Source organism: Callospermophilus lateralis, chromosome 14 (genome assembly GCF_048772815.1).
Source record: "Callospermophilus lateralis isolate mCalLat2 chromosome 14, mCalLat2.hap1, whole genome shotgun sequence".
Taxonomy (NCBI): domain Eukaryota; kingdom Metazoa; phylum Chordata; class Mammalia; order Rodentia; family Sciuridae; genus Callospermophilus; species Callospermophilus lateralis.
The window spans coordinates 62,506,798-62,532,056 of record NC_135318.1 but is presented as its reverse complement, the minus strand read 5'-3'; the positions used below and the strand labels follow the sequence as shown (position 1 = coordinate 62,532,056).

The 25,259-nt window shown below is 41.3% G+C and overlaps 1 long non-coding RNA gene across 1 annotated transcript; it reads left to right on the top strand.

Moving 5' to 3' along the window:
- Window positions 1-3,926: 3,926 nt before the first annotated feature.
- On the top strand, window positions 3,927-25,147 carry LOC143380731 (uncharacterized). Its single transcript, XR_013088679.2, has 3 exons — window positions 3,927-4,046; window positions 20,154-20,424; window positions 24,910-25,147. It is a non-coding gene; the product is annotated as an uncharacterized LOC143380731 (long non-coding RNA).
- Window positions 25,148-25,259: the final 112 nt, after the last annotated feature.

The window sequence follows — 25,259 nt, the reverse complement described above, 5'->3', positions numbered from 1 at the left end:
AGTTAAGGTGAAGCAGAGATGGTGCACAGGTGAGTGAAGGTCAAATGTGGTGCATCTGGCCCTGAGGGGTTCACAGCAATTCAATGCACTAAAGGCATCTTTGTTCTGTGGGGTCAGCAGGGTGAGAAACTGTCCTTGAATAATGGGAACAAGCAGGGAAGAGCAGTAGAGTCTGGAGAAACAGCATAGAACACATTGTAACACCCTAGCACTTGATGACCCAGTGCCTTCTGAGCACTTCTTTGGATTACTTCCAGATGGTTTAACCCAGAAAGAAGCAGCTGGATTTGAAAAGTGCCATGAAGTCTGTCCCACCCTGAGCTTCATTACCTGTGAATAACTGTTCTTTTCGAGGCAAGTCCTCACCGGACAGTCATTATGGCTGAGAAAGAGGCTTTTCTAGGGCTTGGACAAACAACTCAGGGGACCCCACCCAAGAGGATGGAGGTGGCTGGCTTTTTTCTAGCACATGGGGGGCATGGGGCATTGTCCAACGTGATAAAATTTAAAATATTCAGTGATTTTCAGGCTTCAGTGTGCACCACAATTACCCAATGGGCTTATTAAAACACAAAGCTAGTCACTATCTGGAGTTTTGATGCAAAATGTCTGGAGTGAGACTGAGTGTCTGCTTTTCCTATTTTGTTTTGGTTTTGATTTTTAAAAATTTTTAATTCATTTTTAATGGTAGTGGGAATTGAAATCAGGGACACTTTACTGCTGAGCTACATTCCCAGCCCTTTTAATTTTATTCTAAACTAGGGTCTTGCTAAATTGACCAGGATGACCTCAAACATGCAATCCTCTTGCCTCAGACTCCCCAGTTGCTGGGATTACAGGTGAGTGCTATCATGACCAGAAGAGTCTGCATTTCCAAATTCCCAGGTGAGCTTATGCTACTGGTCTAGATAACACACTCTGAGATTCACTGCTTTGAACCTGAAACAGTGTGGCTTTAAGGGCCTTTGCAAAAGGGATTCCCCCAAAAACATGTCCTTCATGGCTATCTTCAAGCTCTCGCTCCATCTCCCACCACTTGCCCATACCCCTCAACTTCCAGCTTTACCTGATTTCTAGTGGTTCCCCAATCCCTTCCCACTATATTGCATTTCCATGCCTTTGTTTTTTTAAATGAAGAACCAGGCCTGGGAATGCAGTTCAGTGGTAGAGCACTTGCCTACCATGAGTTCTATCTGCAGCACTGCAAACAAGTAATTATATTATTTATATTTAATATAATATAAATATACAAACCATAAACAAATTAACATAAGAATTATCCCTAATTCTGGTACCAAGCAATAATAAACACTGACCTTTGAGTGTTCCTGGTAAAAAAGAACTGAGTGAAAGAAACTACTTGGTAAGTTGCCAGCAAGTCACTCTAGAGCAAAGCTTGCAAATAAATCTTTCAAGTGGCTTCTCTTAAATGCTTCAGTGTATGATAGGCATCATGACCTCAGAAAAAGTGGTACAAGACATTCTGTTCTGTCACAAGGATCGCCCTTTTAATGAAGTTATATCAACTTTTACAATAACACCTTGTATTTATAGCATTGTATAACATTTTTGCATTTGCTATCTTATCTGGATTGTTTGCTGTGAGTATTCTGACTTGTTTAAGGTCTAATAACCCGAAATTAGGGTTGAACTTGGGTCTTTTGGTTCCCGACAGCTCTTCTTACATGTTACATGGTTAGATTTCTCACCAATGGCTCATAGCTTGTGACTACAGTGAGCTCAAGGCTTTCTGAGAGAGTCTTTGACAATATTAATTACACTCTTTACCATTCTAGCAGTTTCTTCTCCTATAGAGATGCACCTTTCCCTGCTCTGTCCCCACTGCCAAATACCATGGTGCAAACACCTCACCTCCAAGCCACTCTCCTGGTGGCTTATGTGCCCTGGTACCAGCCACTGCTCCTCCCGCCCCCACCTCTTAACTCTCAAAGGTCTTCACAAAGGAAATAGTCAGAAGCAGATTGCTGGATGGGGAAAGATAGTGGAAACTTATGGAGACCATCAGACCCAGAGGTCTCTGTAGTTAGAGCCTTGGAAACCCCTCCAGATGATATGGATGCTGCCAATCCCAAGACCACACTTTAAGTAGCATGTGTCTAGATCTGGAAGCTGAATGACCTACATAGTAGGAGCTATAACTCTCACTGCCCAGTCACAACCTGCATTCAGTCTGTTCTCATATTGGTCTTTTTGTCTATCTCTGTCCATAATTGATTTCACCTGCCCCTGCCATGGATACCAACTTGAGCTTTCCTAACATGCCCTGGAAGAACTGAGAGGATTAAACAGAAAAGGTTGGAGGGATATATAAACATGAACAGTGAAAGGGGATGTTGTTGAAGCTGGGTCCTGGATTCGAAGACAGTTCGTTATTGATTCTTGTCACTACTTATGTATGTTTTTAGATTTTCAGAATAAAACATTCCAAAATAAAAAACTCAGAATAGAATAAGTCCTGCAGATAAGCAAGAACTCTTGGATTCTCCATCCATCCTTGTTTTAGAAAGTTAAAAGGAAGTTCTTTAAGTGCCCCACTCATATATAAAGTTTCCTTTTATCAAATTCTCTAGCCCACCTCAGTGGTTCCCTCCCTCCCTCCCTCCCTCCCTCTCTTCCTTCCTTCCTTCCTTCCTTCCTTCCTTCCTTCCTTCCTTCCTTCCTTCCTTCCTTCCTTCCTTTCTTCCTTCCTATTTTTTGATTGGGTGGGTGGTAAAATAAAGATGATATATGCCCCTTTGTATTTTCTTTTTTTTTCTTTTTTTTATTGGTTGTTCAAAACCTTACAAAGCTCTTGACATATCATATTTCATACATTAGCATACATTAGCTTCAAGTGAGTTATGAACTCCCTTTTTTACCCCAAGTACAGATTGCAGAATCACATGGGTTACACATCCACATCCTTTGTGTTTTCTTGTAGTAAAATACACATAGGAGCTGAGGTATAGCCCAGTGGTAGTGTGCTTACCTAGCATGCTTAAGGGCCTGGGTTCCATCCCCAGCAACACACACACACACATACACACACACTCATACACACACACGCACATGCACACGCACAGCAAAACAAACATAAAAATGTACCTTTCAGCCATTTTTAAGCGTTCAGTAGCATATATGATATTTACAATGTTGTGCCACTATCATTAAGGATTTTAAAGGTTGTTAGTGTGCCAAAGAACTCCTAAACAGGATAAGATATGCATATCCTAAACATTAGACCTCATTGGCAAATTTGGGGTCTTTGAAGGAAATTTTGACAACAGGAAATCTTGACAATAGTAAAGTGCTGACACCACCATCACCACCCCTTACCGGACTCCACCCCTCCTCCAAGCAGCCAGTTCTGAGGGCAGGCCCTGAGTTCCTCCTTCATCCCTCAAGTTTAAAGGGGAGTCCTGAAGTAGAAGCCTCTTTATTCACTTTGCCTACTGGACTATGACTTCCTGGGGCTTGTTTTTCTGCCCCTCACCTTCAGCAAGTCCAAACTTCAGCCCACATTGCTACTGCACAGCAGTATTCAACAATTTTGTTCAAAAGCTTCTATCATTTCACTTACTAAGAAGTTCTCAACCTGGGGCAGTTTTGTTCTCCGGGGACATTTATTTGGCAATTATCTAGAGACATTTTTGGGTGTTGAACTAGGATAACAGGGGATGCTACTGACATCTGTGTGTTGGGGCAGGGGAAGCTATGAACATCCTCTAAGGTACAGGAGAGCCCATGAGTCTCCAGCCTTAGGACTGCATTTCAAGATGACTATACTTTGGAAGGTTCAACAAGAGGTCACATTGCTTAATATTATAAGTTCTCCAGGTTCTTGGTCAATGGTTATTAATAGCCACATTGGGCAACTGGTCACAACTCTTTGAAGCTTTTCCAGACAAAATATGCTACAGTCACACTTTGAGCAAAGAACAATGAAGCTTCCATGGAACTCCTACATGTTGGAGCTTGTAACATCAGGGCACATCCAATACAAGAGAGGTTTCCAGAAAGAAGTCTTGGTCCTCTGTGTATCTCAGGTATGTGACTTGGTTAGTATCTTTATTTTTTACTGCTTTTTTGTTCAGTGCTGAGGACTGAACCCAGGGCCTCCTGCATACTAGGCAAGTGCTGTACTAATGAGCTATTTCCTTAGTGCAGAAGTATCTTTAATTTTCATAGAGGAATGTCCTCCCTCCACTCTGCTTGGTTCACAGAACCATCCTCTAATCAACAGCATTATCTACATTCATGTTCTCTATATAGAATATCATCATGGCAGGAACAGCTAGTAACCCAATAAAATACCTGAGACGATCAATCTAAAGGAGGAAGGTTTATTTGGGGTCATGGTTCCAGAGATTTCAGTCCAAGGTTACTTGGCCCAGTGGCTTTTGGGTCTAGGGTGAAGCCGTCCAAAATTGTGAAAGCACATAGCAAAAGAAAGTGGTCACCTCTCAGCAAAAAGAGAGCAGCCTGGGACAAAATATACCCCTTCAAGAGCACACCCCCACTGACCTAAGTCCTCTAGTTCCTGCAACTGGGCCCCACCTGAAGTTTCCACTGCCTCCCAAATTCTGAATTTTAAAAAACCAGGCATGGGTGGCACACACCTGTAATCCCAGCTACTTGGATGGCTCAGGCAGGAGGTTCACAAGTTCGAGGTCAGCCTGGGTAATAGCAAGACCTTGTCTTAGAATAAAAAGGACTGCAGATGGGCTGGGGTTGTGGCTCAGTGGTAGAGCACTTGCCTAGCATGTGTGAGGCCCTGGGTTCAATCCTCAGCACCATGTAAAAATAAATAAATAAAGATATTGTATCCAACTATAACTAAAAAATAAGTATTTTAAAAAAGGGATTGAATTCAATTCCTCATACATTAAAAAAATTATGACTTCAAAAGGAATTAATCATGAGGTCAGAGCCCTCATAATCAAATTACCTCCTAAAGGCCCCATCTCTGAACAAACTTCTGTGTTGGGACCAAGCCTTCAACACATGAGTTTTGTGGGGCTATTTTAGATCCAAACTATGACAAGCTCTCTTTCACAGGGAAGCATCAGTAAATAGTATGTGACCAGCCAGGCAATATCTTTCTAAGCATGTCTCTCACTCTCCCCCTCGCATCTAAAAATTGCCATGTTGCGTGTGTATCAATTCTGAGCTGATATACCTGAGAAGCAGGCCCACCAAGACTATGTGTTGAGTCACAAGATAGATGGAAATCCAGGTCAGCCTTCAAAGGAGAGCCATCCACACCAGACATGGAATCCCCACATGCCTGTAATCTCAGCTACTTGGAAGGCTGAAGCAAGAGGATCATGAGTTTGAGGCCAGCCTAGGCAACTTAGTGAGACCCCAAAATAAAAATAAATAAAAATGTGTGATTGTGTGAGTGTGTGTGTGTGTGTGTGTGTGTGTGTGTGTATCTCCATTTGGACTTTACTTAGGAAGAAATGCACTCATGTAGTAGTAGCTCACAGACATTTTGAGTTTTGCCCACTAAGGTGGCTAGTATTACTCAAACTACCCTCAAACCCCTCTGCTATGTTGTGAATTTTTGTGCCCCTTTCTTTCCCCAAATTCGTATGTTGGAATCCTAACCCCCAAGGTGGTGGTATTAGGAAGTGGGTCCTTTGGGAGGTGATTGGGTCATGATGGCTCTAATCACTTAGTTACTCAGTAGTTCTCCCCCAGCAATTTTGTCCCCTGGGGACATTTGGCATCATCTGGAGACAATTTTAGTCATGATGGCTCTGCCCTCATGAATGGAAACAGTGACCTCATAAAAGAGGCCTAAGGGAGCTGGTTTGTTTGCTCCTTCTGCTACACGAGAATGCAAGAAGAAGGTGCCAAAGGGGAACCCAAGGGCAAACCCTCTCTGGATGCCACTTGTGCCTTGATCCTGGACTCCTCAGCCTGAAGAACTGCGAACAGTGCATTTCTGTTGTTTTCAAAGTACCCAGTTTGTGGTCTTTTTGTTAAAGTAACCCAATTGGACCAATTTTTAGTCAACTTTCTTAGTCAATTATAAGCTACTCTCTTCACAGAGGACCATCTGAAGCAAATCATGGCATGTGGACCAAACCCAGCCTGCCGCCTGTTTTGCACAGCAGAAATAAATTGTTTATTTTTTTAAAAAAAAAAAGATATTGTCCACAGCTAAAAATGGTTTTTACATTTTTTTTTCAGTTGTTGAAAAATATTCAAAAGAAGAATTTATACATGGACATTATAAGAATTTCAGATTTTAGTGTCCCTCAATGAAGTTTGATTAGAACCCAACCACATTCATTTGTTTATGAATTCTCTGTGGCTGCTTTTACAGTTTTCAGTAGTTACAACAGAGACCCAATGACCTGCAAAGCCTAAAACTTTAATATCTTGCCCTTTACAGGACAGGTTTACCAACCCTTATTGTTTTAGTCATATTTTTTGCTGCTGTCACTAAAAGATATGACCAGAACAATTGTAGAAGAGGAAAAGTTTATTTAAGGGCTCACAGTTTCAGACCATAGACAGTAATCTGCATTTCTTGGGGCTTGAGTTGAGGCAGAACCTCATGGTTGAAGAGTGTGGTGTAGGGAAGCAGCTCACAGGACGATCAGAAAGCACAGAGAGAGAGAGACTCCAATCACTAGATATAAAATATATACTCCAAATCCATGCCCCCAGTGACTCACCTCCTCCAGCCAAACACTACCTACCTTCCATTTCCACTCAGTTAATCCCATCATTGGATTAGTTGATTGGCTATATTAAGGCTCTCATAACCCAATCATTTCTCCTCTAAACCTTCTTGCATTGTCTCACACATGAGCTTTTGGGGGACACCTCAAATCCAAACTAAGACACCTCACTTGAAGAATGTATAGACCATCCATTCCCATAGAGATAAAGTTTGGAATTTTTCTCCTGCCCCTCAGCCAGGAAAGCCCACAGCACATGCCAGGCCTACTTTGTATCAAATCCTTAAACCAGTTTCACTGGATACTTCCAAGGGTCTTTATCAAGGGGCTACTTTCTTAAGGGTCCCTATGAAATATTTTCTTAGTTCTCAAGACCAGAAAAATCTGTGCACTCCCTTTGGGACAACAAAATATTTGCTTTGGCTCTGAGGATGGTCTGAGTCAAATCCACAGCCCTATCTGTAATGGAACAGACTCTCAGATGAATTTCTTGAACATTGATGTTCCTTTGGAATTGTTTCATGAAGCCCTCTATCACTTTCTTTTAAAAATCCACTCAAGCTGAGCATGGCACCTGCTTGTAGTCCCAGCTACTTGGTAGACTGAGGTAGAACTGCTTGAACCCACAAGTTCAAAACCAGACTGAAAAACATAGTGAGATCCCACTTAAAAGAAAAAAAAAATTAAAATAAGACAAAATGCAACTCAATTGCTATTATAGTTTGACTCTTATATGTCCCCCAAATGTCCATGCAACAAGGTCTTGGTCCCCAGGACAGTACCATTTGGGAGTTGGTAGACCCTTTAAATGATGGGGCCTAGTGGGAGGTCATTAGGTCATTGGAGGCTTACCCTCAAAAGGGATTGTGGGACCCCAGGCCTTTCCTCTTCTTTCACTTCCTGGCCATGAGGTAAGCAATTTTGTTCCACCATACACTCCTGCCATGATGTGCCGCCTCAACACAGGTCTAAAATCAATATGGCCAACCAGTCATGGACTGGAACCTCTGAACTTTGAGCCAAAATAAAATTTTTCTCTTCCTAAGTTGATTATCTCAGTAGAAATAATAGCAGAAAACTGACTAATGAAATTGTAAGTTTTTCTCCAAAACACTTCTGAAATTATGTTTTGAAGGCCAAATTCGGTTGACGCACAGACCACTTCTACTCAGGAGGCTGAGGGGGGAAGGAGGATTTCAAGATACTTAGTAAGACTCTATCTCAAATAAAAGTAAAAAGGACTGGGGATATAACTCATTAGTAGAGCATCTCTGTGTTTAATCCACAATACTAAAAAAGAAAAGAAAAGAAAGGAAGAAATAAAAGGAAAAAAGAAGTTATTTTATCTATGAGGCAAGGTACAAATTCATAAAGATGTAAATAAACTAAAGCAACCATCAATGTACATCATTATAATAATGCGATAGCATCAACTTGGCAATGTTGGAAATTCTGTCTCACAAAATCCTCTTGCCTTGAAGTCTCAAAGTTGAAGTTGAGTGAGATGAGGGGACCAAAGCAGCAGTCATCAAGTCTGAAGGTCACCATACATTAGAGGAGATGAGAGACAGCAGTAGAGAACTACAGGTGGGCTCCCCTCGTGGTGACCAGCTCTCCTTCTTGCTCTCTTTCATAATTGCCAACCCTCCTGACCAGTGGTGAGCCCAAAGCCCACCAACTGACACTTGCTTCAAATCCACAGGGTCCACCACCAACACCAACCCGCTTTGTGGTGTCACTCCAGCTGCTTCCAGATTTCTCTGCAAGTTTCAGCTCATTTACCAGCATTAGGATCACTCGTGACTCTTCTCTGATCCTTCAACTTCCCCCTTCAGATCTGTGCTTTCCCAGGCTCTCCTGCAGTAGTGTAAGGTCTAATTCCTCTAATGCAGTCTTGATTTTACAATACTCATAGGATTTCAACTTCTGTGATTGAACCCAGACTGATACAATAATGCAACCTATTTTATTATAAGCAGGATTAATGGTGAAGAGCACTTCTCTATTCTACTTCCTAACTTCTGATATTGGTCATATCTGATCTATTCACTTAATGAAAATGTGCTCACTTCTAGATTTCAATCAGCATTGGAAGTATTCCTGACTATGCGAGAGTTTGGTTATGAAAATTTCTCAGGTCTTGAGCCAACAGGAAGGTACAGGCTGCATTAGAGGGAGGTAGAATCAGCATCACTTTGAGTCACCTCCTCCCTTCCACTATGAACCAGACACTTGGGGTGGTGATCCCCTAGCAGCTCCTTGCTAAGAGACAGAAATTAGGAATTTTTTAAATGATTTTTAAAATTTGTTCTTTTTAGATATACATGACAGTGGAGTGTATTTTGACATATCATGGGTACATGGAGGGTAACTTCCCATTCTTGTGATTGTACGTGATGTGGAGTGAACTGGTCATGCATTCATATATTAATATAAGAAAGTTATGCCCAATTCATTCTATTATCTTTCCTATTCCCATCCCCACACCATTCCCTTCATTCTCCTTTGTCTAATCCAATGAATTTCTATTCCCCCACCCCCTTATTTTGTGCTAACATCCACGTATCAGAGAGAATATTCGGCCTTTTGGTTTTTTGGGAATGGCTTATTTCACTTAGCATGATAGTCTCCAGTTCCATCTTCTTGCCAGCAAATGCCATAAAGAAATTAGGAATTTTGCTACCTGGGACCCAGAACGAGTCTGCTCATCAAATTTCCCTAGATCTTCTCTTGGTGAACTGAGATTAGCATTGTCATTGCCTTTTTGGTAAATTTTAAAGGATCCTGGAATTTACTCATTAATAATTCATCCTTTGAGCTAAACTCAGTCATCTCATTCTTAGTCTCTCTTTTTTTAAAAAATTTGTTTTAATTAGTTTCACATGACAGTAAAATGATCTTGACATATCATACATTTGAATCAGATGTCATAGTCTCTTTTAAAATGCAGGCCCAGGCCAGTAATCCCAGCTGCTCTGGAGGCAGAGGCATTAGAATTACAAGTTTGACGCCAACCTGGGCAACTTTATCTTCTGTATCAACTCATTTAAACATCACCACAATCTTTGGAGGGAGTTACTTTTATTATCATCCTCCCCCTTTTTTTAGATGAAGAAACTGAGATACAGATAGTTAAGTAGCTTTCCCAAAGTCTTCCAGCTAGTCAATACCAGGCTATGAACCAGAAGTCTGATTAGAGTCCAAGTTTTCTTGTTTTTTGCAGTATTGGGGATGAAATCCAGGGGCACTCTTCCTCTGAGCTACATTCCCACCCCTTAAATCTTGAGACAAATTGTACCAGACTGGCCTTGAATTTTCAATCCTCCTGCCTCAGCTTCCAGAGTAGCTGTGATTACAGGCATGCACCACTGTACCTGGATCAAGAGTGTTTTTAAAACACGTTATACTATATTGCTGGAGAGATAAGCAGTTTGGGCTTGATTTTATTTTTTTATTTATTTAGTCAAACATTTATTGAATACCTACTATGTACCAGGTATTTTGCTAGGACCAGGGATATGATAGTAAATATAATCCTGTTGTCCCTGCCATTTGGCCCCTGTTCTCTGAGAGCTCATTTCCATTCTCATATGCATTAGCATTTGCATTGGCCTGGGATTTCCAGTGTATGGAATACTTTCAAAAATAACAGTGTGAAAATAATCATAACTACAGTTTATTCAATGCCTACCATGTGCCACACATTATGCTTTTTCCTATAATGGACTGTCTAGTTCCTACACAGGACCACTGACCAACCCCATCCCATCATGCCACAGTCAGCCCCCCATAGCCCATCAGAGGAGTCCTTTAACCACCTTCCTACCCACAATTAGCTCAGTTTACTTGACTTGAAGAGAGGAGAGGCACTGGGGTAGGACCCCTGTTGGCCCTGCAAGTGGGAAACTTGTCATTACACTAGAAATAGGTTGGGTGTTCCTTTCCTTTATCTAAAAAAAGGCCTGGAAATTTCCTTTCTTTCTTTCTTTTTCTTTTTGGTTACTGGGGCACTTAACCAGTGAGCCACATCCCCAGACCTTTTTTGTATTTTATTTTGTATTTTATTTATTTTGTATTTTATTTAGAGACAGGGTCTCACTGAGTCGCTTAGCGCCTCACTTTGGCGAAGGCTGGCTTTGAACTTGCGATCCCCATGCCCCAGCCTCCGAAGCTGCTGGGATTATAGGCATGTGCCACTGTGCCCGGCTGGAATTTTTTAAAGAAGGATTTTTAAAAGTATTTACTAAGTACCTTTTTAGAATAGATTTTTTAAAAGAATCAGGGTAGGAGTATAATTCAGTGGTAGAGCTTGCTTAGTGCAAGCTCAGTGCAAAGCACTGGATTCAATCTCCAATACTACAAAAAAAAAAATAAATAAATAAATAAAGGAATATTTTTACTGTTATTACTAGTTACTTACACAACATCAAAAAATATTTACAAAATCCAAACTAGTTTACCAAACTAGCCTCTCACTCCCACCACTCTGAACTTTGCCATCAATTCATGCTCCTGTTGACCAGCACTGGTGTGCAATTGAGGAGCCCTGGATTTGAATCCTGACTTCTTCACTCTCTAAGTCAAATGAGCTCAAGGAGGCATTTCACCTCTCAGACCTTCAGCTTATCATCTGAAAATAGGAATGAGTGTTGTAAGGATCGATCAACATGATAAAAGCAAAAAGCTTTTCTCAGTGCCTGGTACATGGTACAGCTGGCTCTCTGTATCCACCAGTTCCACATCAGCAAATTCAACCAAGCACCAATCAAAAATGTATTTCAACCCAGACATTGTGGTGCACACCTATAACCTCAGCTATTTGGGAGGCTGAGGCAGGTGGATTAAAAGTTTGAGATCAGCCTGGGCAATTTAGCCAGACCCTGTCTCAAAAAAAAACTAAAACAGGCTGGGGATGTATCTCAGTGGTAGAGTATCCCTATGATACTTTTATCTTTACTGAACACATGAACACTTTTTCTTATCATTATTCCTTAAATAATATAATGTGATAACTATTTACATGGCATATACACATTGTACTTGGTATTGTAAGTAATCTAGAGATGATTTAAAGCATACAAGAGGATGTAAATAGGTTATATGTAAATATAACACCATTCTATAGAAGGGACTTGAGCATCTGTGGGTTTTGTTACCTGCAAGGGTGAATGGTATCCCGGAACAGATCCACTATGGATACTGAGAAACTACTATAAATGTTGAGTAAATTGATAAAACGTGCTGGGCACAGTGGTTCACACCTGTAATCCCAGTGACTCAGGAGATTGAGTCAGGAGGATCAAAAGTTTGAGACCGGCCTGAGTAATTTAGCAAGACCCTGTCTCAAATTTTTTAAAAAAGTGCTGGGCTGAGGATACAGTTCAGTTGGTAGAGTACTTTCCTCATGTGCACAAGGCCCTGCACAAGGCCCTGGGTTCAATCCCCAGCACCACAAAAAAAAAAATAAATAAATAAATAAAAACAAAAAGGGCCAGGGATGTGGCTCAGTGGTAAAATACCCCTGGGTTCAAACCCCCTGTGCCAAAACAAAAACAAAACAACCCCCCCCCCCAAAAAAAAAAAACCAGTAAAAAGTATCAATAAAGTGCCCCTGGATTCGATCCCTGAGACCAAATAAATAAATAGGTAAAAAGTATCAGTTCCTTCCACTGCAAGTTTCTTTCTAGAGCTCTAAGGCCTGACTGTATTTTGTCAAAAGTCTCATTCCCCTTAGCCTCCCTCATTTGAAGGAATACCTTAAGACACTGATAGAGAAGCATAGGTTCCAGCAGAGGAAGATAACCGGTGTGTGTGTGTGTGTGTGTGTGTGTGTGTGTGTGTGTGTGTATGTGTTACAAATGCAAAAATCAAGTTCAAGTTTCAGAGACAAGAAGCTGGAATTAGAACCCTGGCATCCCAGCTCTCTGGTAGGAGCTTTTTCAATTCTGAAAATTTTGCTTACAGTGGTTCTCCACTTGGAAGGGTAGAACTGCATTCTTCAGTCCACAGGAAGGACTGGAGCAGCATTTAGTGGCCTGCTGCCCAAGGGCCATGCTGAGTTAGTCTTCACTCTCTCCTCACCCTTGGGCTCTCTTCTGAGCTCCAGACTTGTGGAGTTCCCTGACCACTGGATGGCACATGGGTGTCTCACGGGCCCCTCAAACCAAACAGTTCAGAACAGAGGTATGATCTTCCTTCCTAAAAATATGACTATATTCTTCATCTGCTTAGTAACATCTCCATTCATCTGGACTGGACCCCAGGAAACATCCCCACCTCCTCCACACCTTTGCCCACCTTCTCCTCTCCACATACAGTTAAGCCAGCTCTTAGCCTGTCAGTTTGGGGTGGGGGGCAACCTGATCGGCACCCAGAGCCTGCCTTGTCCAACCCCAGATAAGCCCATGGGAGACCAATGGAAGCTGAGATCCTAAGAAGGAAAATGGTACTTAAGGAATAGTCTTCCTTCTGCTTTGTCTCCAGCCAGTCTGGATCCTGGAAGGAGCTTGTTCAAAATGCTTTCAAGAAGACAAGTGTACAATTAGGTATTATCTATCATCTTAGCTAAATGTTTGCAAAGCAGGAAAGGTTGGGAAGCTCATTAAAATTCTGAGGTGGGAAGCATTTATCTTCCAATCAGCAGAGGCTGGGATGCTCACCTGGTGGGCTCGCCTCAGAGCACAGTCTTCCTCTGAGTGGCTAATCTGAAACTGCCCTATAAAAGCCACTTGGCAAGAGCGCCAACTGCCAGTCTCTGGGAAGACTGGTGGGGTACTTGGGAGCCGAGTTGGAGCAGAAAGCATCAATTTATTGGGCTAAGGAGTCAGACGTCAGAATAAGCAATTGGACAATGAATAAGAAGGGAGTCACAGAGGAGGAACTCCAAAATCTGTGTGCAAACTCCCCTCACGTTCTTGGCTGACTCAAAACTGTATATTTAAGGAAAGAATCCAAGAAAATAAAAAGAAGGCAATACCTGGGAGGCCGAAAGGGTACAGAGATTTAAATAGCTTTCTGGTACCAGGAACACTGAGTTTGAAGTTCAACCCCCTGATTTAGAGGGCTTTAGTTTTCCAGTGAAACTCCAGAAGGGCTAATTTAGGAGTAAGAGCCATGTCCTAAGACTAGGGGCTAACCAGAAGGAGCCAGAGAAAAAGAGCCCTGCTGTAACAGAACCTAAAAGAAACATTTCTAAGAACAAGGTGATCCTCCTGTGATTGAACTGGCAGCTAGAACAAAACTCTTTGGGGTAAGATGAGTAAACTCAGTCTCTACAATATAATATCCACAATATTGAGTATACAAAAAAAAAAAAAAATAAATATATATATATATATATATATATATATATATATATATATATAACTGGTGAAGAAGCAGGAAAATGTTACCCATAATCAAGAGAAAGCATTCAGTAGAAGGAAACACACCAGAAGCTCATATGCCTAATTTAGCAAACAGGACTATAAAATAACTATAATAAACATATTAAGGCATGTGTGGATGAATATGATAGATGAAAGCATGGAAAGTTTTAGGAGAGATGTGAAAAACTCTGAAGAATAACCAAATTGGGCTCATAAAATTGAAAATTCTAATATCTGAAATTAAAAAAAAATTCTTTGGATAAGATTAAGAGTAGATTAAACAATGTAGAAGAAAGGATCAGTGACCTTAATAATAGGTCAATAAAAATTATCCAAACTGAATCATTGTGGTCCTATTCATTTAGTTTAATACAAAAATAAACAAAAAAGAGGAAAAATTGAAAGAAAAAAGAGTAGGACCTCCCCTGGTGCCGTGGCACATGCCTGGAATCCAAGCAGCTCAGGAGGCTGAGACAGGAGGATCTCGAATTCAAAGCCAGCCTCAGCAATGGCAAGGCACTAAGGAACTCAGTGATTCCCTGTCTATAATAAACTACAAAACTGAGTTGGGGATGTGACTCAGTGGTGGAGTGCTACTGAGTTCAATCCCTGGTACCCACTCCAACCCCCAGATTCCATTCTTCTTGAAGGCTTCTTGATGTCTTCCAGGGCCTGGCCAATCTTTCCTGATATGTTAGTATTATGTTAGTTTTCCCCAAAAAATAGTACCTCAATGATTTGCAAGATTGTAAGAAGTCTAACACATAGGCAATTGAGATCCCAGAAAGAGAGAAAATTAAAGAGAAAGAATGTTTGAAGAAACATCAACCCAAAAATTTCCAAATTGTATGAAAAACAACAATTTAAAAACCCAAGAACTTCATCAAAACTTTAGAAAGATAAAAAACAAAGAAAACCATATTATCAGTTACATTTTTGGAAAACAAAGAGAATGAGAAAAAAATTAAACATACAATGGGCAGTGGGGGCATTATATACAGAGAATTAAAGAAAAATAAATGAGAACTAATTGCTTGTTCACTAAGAGTTGTAGAGACCAGAAGAAAACAGAACTGTATCTGTGAAGTCTTGGAAATATAGCACTGTCAAACTTCAATTATTCAGTGGAAATTCCTTCAGCATTGAAGGTGAAAAGTATTTCAGGCTGGGTGTTATGGTCTGGATAAAGGTGTCCCCCACAAACTCTTGCGTTAACACAGGAATTTTCAGAGGTGCAAGGAGTCAGTCCATCCTAGTTTGAATGGCCTGTGTTAACTGTAGGTAAGTGAGGCATGGCTGTAGGAGGGTGGTCACTGAGGCATGTCCATGAAGGGATCATCTTTCCTATGGCCCCTTCCCCCACTTTCTGCTTCCTGATTGCCAACACCAAGTAGCGCTCTCCCACCATGCTCTTCCGCCATGATGATCTGTGCAGAGCAATGGGGTTGGTCCACCACGGACTAAACCTTGGAAATCACCAGCCAAAATGAACTTTTCTTCCTCTAAGTTGTTCTTTTCAGGTATTTTGGTCACTGCCACAAAAAATTAACACATTGGGTAGGTGATAATCCTATCTACTGCAGAAGCTGAGGCAAGAGGATCAAAAAAGTTCAAGGCCAGCCTGGGTAACTTAGGGAGACTCTGTCTCAAAATAAAAAAGGGTGAAGGATATAGTTCTGAGGTAGAAATCTCCTGGGCTCAATCCCTTGTATTGCCCCCCCCCCAAAAAAAAGGAAAGAAAAAGAAAGAGAAAGAAAAAAAAGTATTTCAGATAAATAAAAACTGACTTTGTCATCAGCAAATCCATATATCAGAAATGTTTTGTTGTTGTTTGGGGGTTTGTTTGTTTTTTGGTACCAGGGATTGAAACCAGGGGTGTTTAACCATCAAGCCCCACCCAACCCCCCTCTTTTTATTTTTTATTTTGAGATAGGGTCTCATTAAGGTATTTAGGGCCTCACTAAATTGCTGAGATTGGCCTTGAACTTGTGATCCTCCTGTGTCAGTGTTCCAAGTCACTGGGACTATAGGTGTGCGACCACCACACCTAGTTTACATATGAGAAATGTTGAAGGAAGTTCTTCAGTCTGAAGGGAAATTATACCATATGAAAATCCAAATCTACAGGGAAAAATAAAGAGCATCAAATGTGGTAAATAGTTAGGCGTGGTGGTACACACCTGTAATACCAGAAATACTGAGAAATAATACTGAAATCTGAGAAATAATACTAAGAAAACTGAGGCAGGAGGACCATAAGTTTGTGGCTAGCCTGGGAAACTTAGGGAGACCCTAAGTTAGTCTATAAGAAAAAAAAAAATACTAAGTAGCTGGGGGTCCTGGCATGGTGACACACACCTGTATGTAATTCCAGCAACTTGAAAGAATGAGGCAGGAGAATTGCAAATTTGAGACCAACCTCCACAACTTAGCCCTATCTCAAAGTAAAAACATTAAAAGGGCTAAAGATGTAGCTTAGTGGTAGAGCGCTTCTGGGGTTCAATCCCCAGATAACCAAAAAATAAAAATAAAAAAGTAGGTGAAGAAATGTTTTTTTAATGCTTTTTGTCTTTCTTAGACTTTAAAAGGCAACTGACACTGGGCACAGTGGTGCACACCTGTAATTCCAGAGGCTCGAGAGGCTAAGATAGGAGGATCGTGAATTTAAAGCCAGCCACAGCAATGGCAAGACATTAAGCAACTCAGTGAGGCCCTGTCTCTAAATAAAATAAAAAATAAGGCTGTGGATATGGTTCAGTGGCCAAGTGCCCCTGAGTTCAATACTTGGTTACCCACCCCACCCCCCCAAAAAGACAACTGACTGATTAAAGCAAAACTAATAAGATTCATTATACTGATATTGTATTTTAGGGATTCGTGGAAGTAAAGTATATAACTACATCCCAAGACTTCTTATTTTCTCTCCCACTACCTAGATCCCTCAAGGATAAAGAAGGCATTTAAAATTGGCTATCTTCAGATGAACTGCAAAGAGCATCAATTTTCTCTTAGGAAGGAGCTTCATACCCAGATTCCATTCTTCTTGAAGGCTTCTTGATGTCTTCCAGGGCCTGGCTAATCTTTCCTGTTATGTTAGTTTTCCCACTTCTTGTTCATTCTCAAAAAAAAAAAAAAAAAAGGAAGCTCCCTGATTGTTTTCAGATAGCAGGCACTGATAGTCTCCTCTCCAGGTCCTCCAAGTTTGGTGTCCTGTTCTTGGAATAATTTCCTCCTCTATTTGTGTAGTGCATTGATACTCATCCTTCAGGTTTTAGCTCAAACATCATTTCCCAGGGAATCTCTCACCACTCCTCCTACCATGCACCATGTTTGTGTCCATGCCTGGAGGCCCTGCTCAAAATCTCCCAGTTTCCTGGACAAGACATCACCCTGGTCCTGCCTCAGAACCCTGAGGCTGAGTCCATGTGACCATTGACCAGATGACCATGGGATATCTACTGCTATAGTTTGGGTGTATCCTCCCAAGGGCTCAGGCATGTCCATTTAATCCCCATTGTAAGATATTCAGAGGTAAATTTAATCTGAATATGGTATTTAGAGGTGGCACTTTTGAATGTGTTTAGAATTAGATAAGACCTTCAGGGTAGAGCTCCTATTATTAAATACTTGTGACAATATAAAAAGTCAGCCTCTCTGTCTATCTGTCTCTCTCTCTCTCTCTCTCTCTCTCTCTCTCCTTTTCTCTCACCATGGGATACTGTGTGTCACATTGGGACTCTTCATCAGATGAGACCCTTAGCATCTGACTTCCAGAACCATGAGCCAAAATAAATCTCTTTTTCTCATATAGTTAACCAGCCTCAGGTATTTCATATTGGTAATGCAAAACCGAGTAATACACCTATCTATGTAGTTTTCACCTGCCTAGCAGGAGAGTCATCTCTCCCCAACTGCTTGGACTTTCATGATATTGATTGATCTCCATTTTAAATTTCCCATTACTAACTGTGTAATTTTTCCTGCCAGGGCTACCTTCAATCCAGCCTGTTCATCAGCACTACCCTTGTTCTGATCCATCATCCTGCCAGTAAACACCATTTTATATCTGCACAAAAATGAGTTTGAGGGAATTCCCATCCTGAAGAGACAAAAGAAGGACAAACATATGTGGGGCCAGCCTGGGTTGACAGTCTCTCCTAGGTCCTCCCATGGCACCTTCAGAGCACACATGACTCTGGTTGCAATTGGCTACAACTCTCCCCTCCATTGTATCCCCAGCACCCAGCCTAGAGGCTGACTGCATATATACATTCAATCAATATTTTTAAAATACTTTTTAAATTGTCAATGGATATTTATTTATTTATTTATTTATTTAATACATGGTGCTGAGAATTGAACCCAGTGCCTCACATATTCAAGGCAAGAACTCTACCACTGAGCTATGACCTCAGCCCTCAAAAATTTTTAAATAAATACCTGAAGAGTCAAGAAAAGTACGAAGGGAAGGGGTTTGTTTACTAAAGCAAAGGACAATTTGAAAAAAGTATTAAATGTTCTGTTCTTGGCCCCATATGGTAGTTGGTAGGTGGTGGTCACCTGAAAGAGTCCATCCAATTCCGATACTAAAGGACACTTTACGGTCATACCTGTCTAAGACGGTTTCATTGATGATTCTCTTTTGCAACAAAACACACTATATAATGAGATAAGTGGCATCACTGCCATAAAGGCCTGGGAGTAATAAGATAAGGTGCTCTTAGTAGAGTCTGTTCAATTATCCAAGTGCACTTGACATTCCCCTGTAATTCAGCGATTTGTAGTTCTGGTGTGACTGGTCTCAAGGTGCCTCTAATTATGTCAAGTATGGCAAGTATGTCAACAGACTCTCAAATGAAATGAATTTACATTCTTCTTAATGCAGACTTCTAGGCACCACCCAGACATATTTAATAGGAATCCCTGTAGTTAGGCCTAGAAATCTTCCCTGTGTAATAAAGATTCTCAGATAATTCTTATAGAGTGCTTTGAAATCATTGTTCTGGTCTAATTCTCTCACTTTCCAGATGAGTAAACGGAACCACGATGTCAATGACTTGCCTATGGTCACATGGTGCCACAATTGAGGTCAAAATCCAGGCCCCCTAATTCCAATTCCAGTGCTCCTTCAACTGCACCTCACTGCCTTGGAATCCCCAGACCCTCACACCTGGTTCTTAGGAAACTGAGCCAGTTTCTTAATGAGAACACCTCCTGCTCTGCCTGACCTTGCCCTACTCTTCATGCAGTCTGTGGGTGCCGGGAGTAGAGCGTGATCTGTGAGGAGGGCCTTCTCTCAGCAAAGTGGCTGGATTGCAAGTGAGGGCATGAGACACCACCCTCCTGCTGGAAGCCCAGCACCCAACAGTCATTTTCCCACCCAGGCTTCACTCCACTTCGCCCACCCCATTTGCCAACAAATCCTCCCCAGCTCTTCCCAAGGATGAGATTAAAAAGGAGCGAGAGGTGTGCACGTGTCTCCTTGAAACAGATGATACGAACAAACGAACCTAGAGGTTGTGAGTGGAAAGGCTGCCTGGGCCGTTTCCATGGCAATACCTCCATCCATGCCCTAGCAGCTACGTGCTGCCTGACATGTACACTCTGCCAGGTCCCTGGAGGGCACTGCTGGCTCTCACTTACTCAGGGTTCAGGAGTGAGATGTTAATCCGAGGATTCAGACAATAATATCTAAAGGCAATCATGGGACCTTGAACCAGCTGGAGCTGAAGGCTCCTGCCTGTGAGCCCTCCAGGGAGGGACCGCTGCATTCCTCCCCCCACGTCAGGGCCTGGCATGCTGCAAGTGCTCTAGCAGCTCGGATACTGTTGCAAGAATGGCTGAATGAAGGAGGGTCTCCCCAAACTACAGTAAGCTCCTCTGCTGCTGGAGGTGAGAGGAGAGCAGATTCCGGAGGAGAAAAAAGGCAGGCCCTTCCCAGTTATCAAGGACACACATTTATCTTCAGATGGCTTCAAAGCAGTCCCCTCTGTATTCCTTCCACGCCCCGCCATCCCCTGACCTGCTGGCCCCCCGAGCTGCAAACCACTGGTACTAAGATGTCATTGACAAAGTATTATCTATCTCCCAGGGTCCCGTGCTCCCTCCCTCTGCAGAAATTTCTTTTCACACCCTCCAAGCCACACCACCACATTTTGGGAGAGAGATATGCAGCATCAGATTCCTGAGAGAGAGAGATGTCAAGCACCACTGAAGAAAGTCATATGCAAAGAGGCTACGTGGAGTCCAGCAGGTTGTTTGTCACATAGCCTGAAGCATGGTTGAAAGCATACATCCTCAACCTCTTCTTCCTTTGAGGGCAGTTGTTATATTTGGAAATGGCAAACAAGGCTGAGATTGAGGTAGGTCAATAAGCTGGATAATGCCATGTGGGATAAAAATCTTCTGACAACCAGCATCAATAAAGTGGTTAAGACAGGGATTTTACTTGTTTGTTTTGGGTTTTTAATGGTTTGCTGTTTTTGTGTTGCAAAATCAATGGAATGATTTCTTCTTCTTCTTCTTCTTCTTCTTCTTCTTCTTCTTCTTCTTCTTCTTCTTCTTCTTCTTCTTCTTCTTTTCCTATTTTTTGCTTTTTGCTTTTTTTCAGTGCTAGGGGCGGAACTCAGAGCCTCCTGCATGATACAAGGCAAGCACTTTACCACTGAGCAACATCCCCAGTCCCACTGAGTAATTTGAGAACTATTCTTGAAGTGCATCCCATAATCAAGTACCCACTCAGGCATGGGATCCCTGCCCTGGAGGTGGGAGAGGGTCTCAGTCCACTGGGGAGACAAACAGGCAACCCATGAGACCTAATTGCTTACCATCTCATCACAAAGCTTGAGATCTTGTCTACACTCTGACCCCCACCCCCACCCCCACCCCCGCCAACCCACCAGTCCCTTCCCTTTGTCACTTTCTTCTGGCCTCTGCTCAGAACACTGAACACTGCTGGAGAAGACTTCTCAGTCAGGTACAATGCCAGGGCTACAGCTCAGGAGACCCCCCCAACAAACCCTGGTTCCTTGCCAGCTCTTATCTTCTGAGCTTGCTGGCTTTCCCACAACTGTTGCTTTACATTTTAACACTGTCCTCATGCCCCCTGGGCCATCATCTCATCTCTCACTAGCAGCAGATAATTTATCTAATATTTTCCTGAGAATATAGAGGCCAGGGCTGGGCGTGGTAGCACATATCTGTAATCCCAAGACTAAAACAGAAGGATTGCAAGTTCAAAGCCAGTCTCAGCAATTTAGCAAGGCCCTAAGCAACTCAGCAAGACCCTGTCTCTAAATAAAATTCAAAATGGGCTGAAAATGTGGCTCAGTGGATAAGCTCCCCTGGGTTCAAACCCCAGTACCAAAAAGAAAGAAAATAGAGGCCGTGAGGCAGGAAGCCTGGAAACCTACCCAGGCTCCCAGTTTCATCTCTCTGAGGATTAATCCTTTCTGTGTCCCATTTCAGGGAAGGAGGCCAGTCTTCTGTTCAGAGCCAAGGCCTCCCTCCTAGGCTTCACTCCTGCCCTCCTCCCCAGAGAACTGGCTCCATCAACTTTGTCCTTCCTGTTGATTTTATCTCTACATCACATAAACATACTCATGTGATCCCCTGATATTTACATACAAGTCTAAGGCCACAGCGACAATAAACCTTGACCCCCTGTCCCTTCTAGGTGTCTTTTCATATCACTCTTTCCCTCCCTAGTAAAGTTGTATTTAAAGAAAAAAAATCTTTTGAGAGGTTAAACATTCATGGAATCTAAAAAATAATCATATCATTGCCAAAAGCTCCGTCCTTGTCCCGGATGCCAATCTAATAACAAGACGTGATTTTGAGAAAGAGAGCCAATCATTCATAAAAGTATATATACAGATGCTGGGGTTTTTTTAGCATCCACAGACTAACTAACCCCAAGGTTCACACAATGGACATATCAATATTTCACAAGTCTTTGATTGGTAGATGTTTGTATCTACCTTTTGCTATTTCAAATAATTGCAGTTAATAACCCTGTACATTGTCATTTTGTATAGGATAAATGACTATATATGAACGTGTGGAATCAAACTGTGTGTGCATTTGAATTTATTTTCTCCTTTGGTACTAAGGATTGAACCCAGAGGTGCTTAACCACTAAGCCACATCTCCTTTTCATTTTTAATTTTGAGACAGGGTCTCATTAAGTTGCTTAGGGCCTCACTAACTTGCTGAGGCTGGCTTTGAAAATGCAATTCTCCTGCTTTAGCCTCCTGAGTCACAAGGATTATAGGCATGCACCACTGTGACTAGTGCATTTGAGATTTTGACTGATACTTCCAAATAAGCTCATGATAGAAAATATACCAATTTATACTCCCACCAGCAAAGAATGAATGGCGATTCTCTAAGGCCCTCACCAACAACTGTTACCCAACTTTTTCTATTTCTCCTCAGTCAACCTAAGTGAAAATGATATTTTAGTGTAGCTTCATTTTTTCTCTTATAGTTAGTGAGAATGGGCTTTGGGCTTTTTCCTATGTTTAAAAAACATTCCTATTTTCTTTTCTGTAAACTGTTCATATCTTTTAGCCATCTTTACTTTGGGTTGTCTTTTTACTTACTGGCTTGTGTTAGCTCTTTATATATGAATGAATTTTTATGAGGAGTGGCCTCTTTTTTTTTTTTTCCAATCTGATTTTTCTATTTGGATAGTGCCTACAATGGTTTTTATAATATGATTTTTTAAATTGTGGTAAAATATACATAACATGAAATTTATTCCCACCTTTTGTTGTTGTTGTTGTTGCTGTTCTGTTTTTTAGAGTTGCTGGAGAGTCAACCCAGGACCTCACGCACACTAGGCTGAGCTACATCCTCAGCCTACAATATACCGTTTTTACCACTCTCAGTGTACAATCAAGTAGCTTGAAATACATTCACACTGTTGTGCAACCATCTCTTGAACTTTTCATCTTTCTAAACGGAAACTATGTTGAAACTATTAAGCAATAATTCCCTACTACTAAATTTATCAGCTGTTTCTATAGAACTTTTAAGTTTCATAACGTGCAAAGAACACTTTATCCTTTTACAGATTTTGTTTTAATTTGTCCATTTTTCTTTTCATCAGCAACTTTCCATACTGGTTTTATTCTAATCATCAATCAGGGATGCTTTTTTTTTTTTTTTTTTTGGTAGCAGGGATTGAACCCAGGGGTGCTTAACCACTGAGCCACATCCCCAGCACCCTCCCCTTTCTTTATTAGAGTTGCAGAAAACTTTTTTTGTTAGCTACTCTTTTTTTAATTCTAATTTGTTATATATAACAGCAGAATGCATTACAGTTCACATTACACATATAGAACACAATTTTTCATATCTCTGGTTGTACAAAGTGTATTCACACCATCTGTGTCTTCATAGATGTACTTAGGATAATGATGTCCATTTTATTTCACCATCTTTTCTACTCCCTTGACCCCTCTCTTTCTCTTCTACCCCTCTGCCCTCTCTAGAGTTCGTCTATTCCTCCTATGCTCCCCCTCCCTACCTCACTATGAATCAGCCTCCTTATATCAGAGAAAACATTTGGCTAACTTCACTTAGCATTATCTGCTCCAACTCCATCCATTTACCTGCAAATGCCATAATTTTATTTTCTTTTATTGCTGAGTAATATTCTATTGTGCATATATTCCACATTTTCTGAGCCTCACTAAAATGCCCCATTGACATTTGCTTTTATTATTTGTTTCAGTCACTACATGAATGTGTGCAAGCCAACACAAATACCATGGACTGTTAAGCATTACAAATTAAGCTTTAAAGAGTTTCATCTACATGAAATATGTATGCATTAAACACAGACTATAAAGGAATATACTACAATATGAGCAGTGGTTGCATTCTGGTGAGGGGAGATCATGAATTCTTTTCTGCTTTAATCTTTCCTATATTTCTCAAACTGCCTACAATGGATATATATTGCTTATATTCAAGGTGAAGGAGGGGGAGTTTTAAAAATTATTCAGTAGCATGTGTTGATCTGGATTTCACCCCTCAGCATATATCTGTCAGGCACAATTTCATGTGTAGGTGTTTTTTGTTGTTGTTTTTTGTTGTTTTTTTGGGGGTGGGGACAATTACTGGGCATTGAATCCAGGGGTGCTTTCCCACTAAGCTACATTCCCAGCCCTTTTTATTTTGATACAGGGTCTCATTAAGTTTCTGAGAGTCTCACTAAAATGAATGAGGCTGGCCTCAAACTTAGGCTCCTTCTGCCCCAGCCTCCCTGGTGGCTGGGATCACAGGTGTACACCACCACACGAGCTCATGTGCAGTTTGATAGGCCTGATTTCTACATTTCATCCATGTCATAGAGAGCTTTCTGGGGGAGATGGCCCAGAACTAGGTCTCTGCCTCCCTGTGGGTTCAAATGGCACTCTCTGGGCAAGTCCAACCCAATTTATTGTCCTTGCATTCAGCCTGCATTATACTATGGCTTTATCAACCTGGCTATGAATGTCCTTGTCAAAACCCTTGCAAAATCCCTCATTCCTTCAGTCAACAAGGGTTAATTAGGTCTCAATCATGCTCCCAGTCTGTGCCTATCTTATTTCCTTAACAAATGAGTCTAGAACAACATGAAGGAAAGAAAAAGGTCAAGCTGACATGTATTTTTAAAATCTCAAGCTGAATGCTAATGATTGTATCTGTTCCAAAAGTCTGCTAAACTTTATTATTATTATTATTTTAAACAATCTTGTCTGGGACTGAAGCCAAACTCTGTCAGTAGTATTTTGAGCAAGCTGTGTTCTTCTCCCCTTGGGCATCCAAAGGACTTATATTTTACTCTCTTCTTTCAGGACTTCTGTCATTGTCCCGATATGTTTCAGAGAGAACCAGTGGGCTATTCCTCTATCTAACAAACCTTTCAACAACTGGCATATAGTTCCTTTGTACCTGGAGGCTGAAACTCAACGTGCTCAACACCAGGCTGAAAACTCTTTCCTTGTCCTGGCACCAGTGTGACAGAAAGTCCAGAGGACTCCAGACACTGATCAAGTCCTAGAGAAAACTTTTCCTTTAAACTCCAAATACCATCGAAGATACATAGTTTTAAAATAAAACTATTAAAAAACAAAAGCACATCTGTTCTTTCTCAATGAGCAAAGAACAGCTAGATAATAAATACTTCAAAGAACTTATTGGTGAT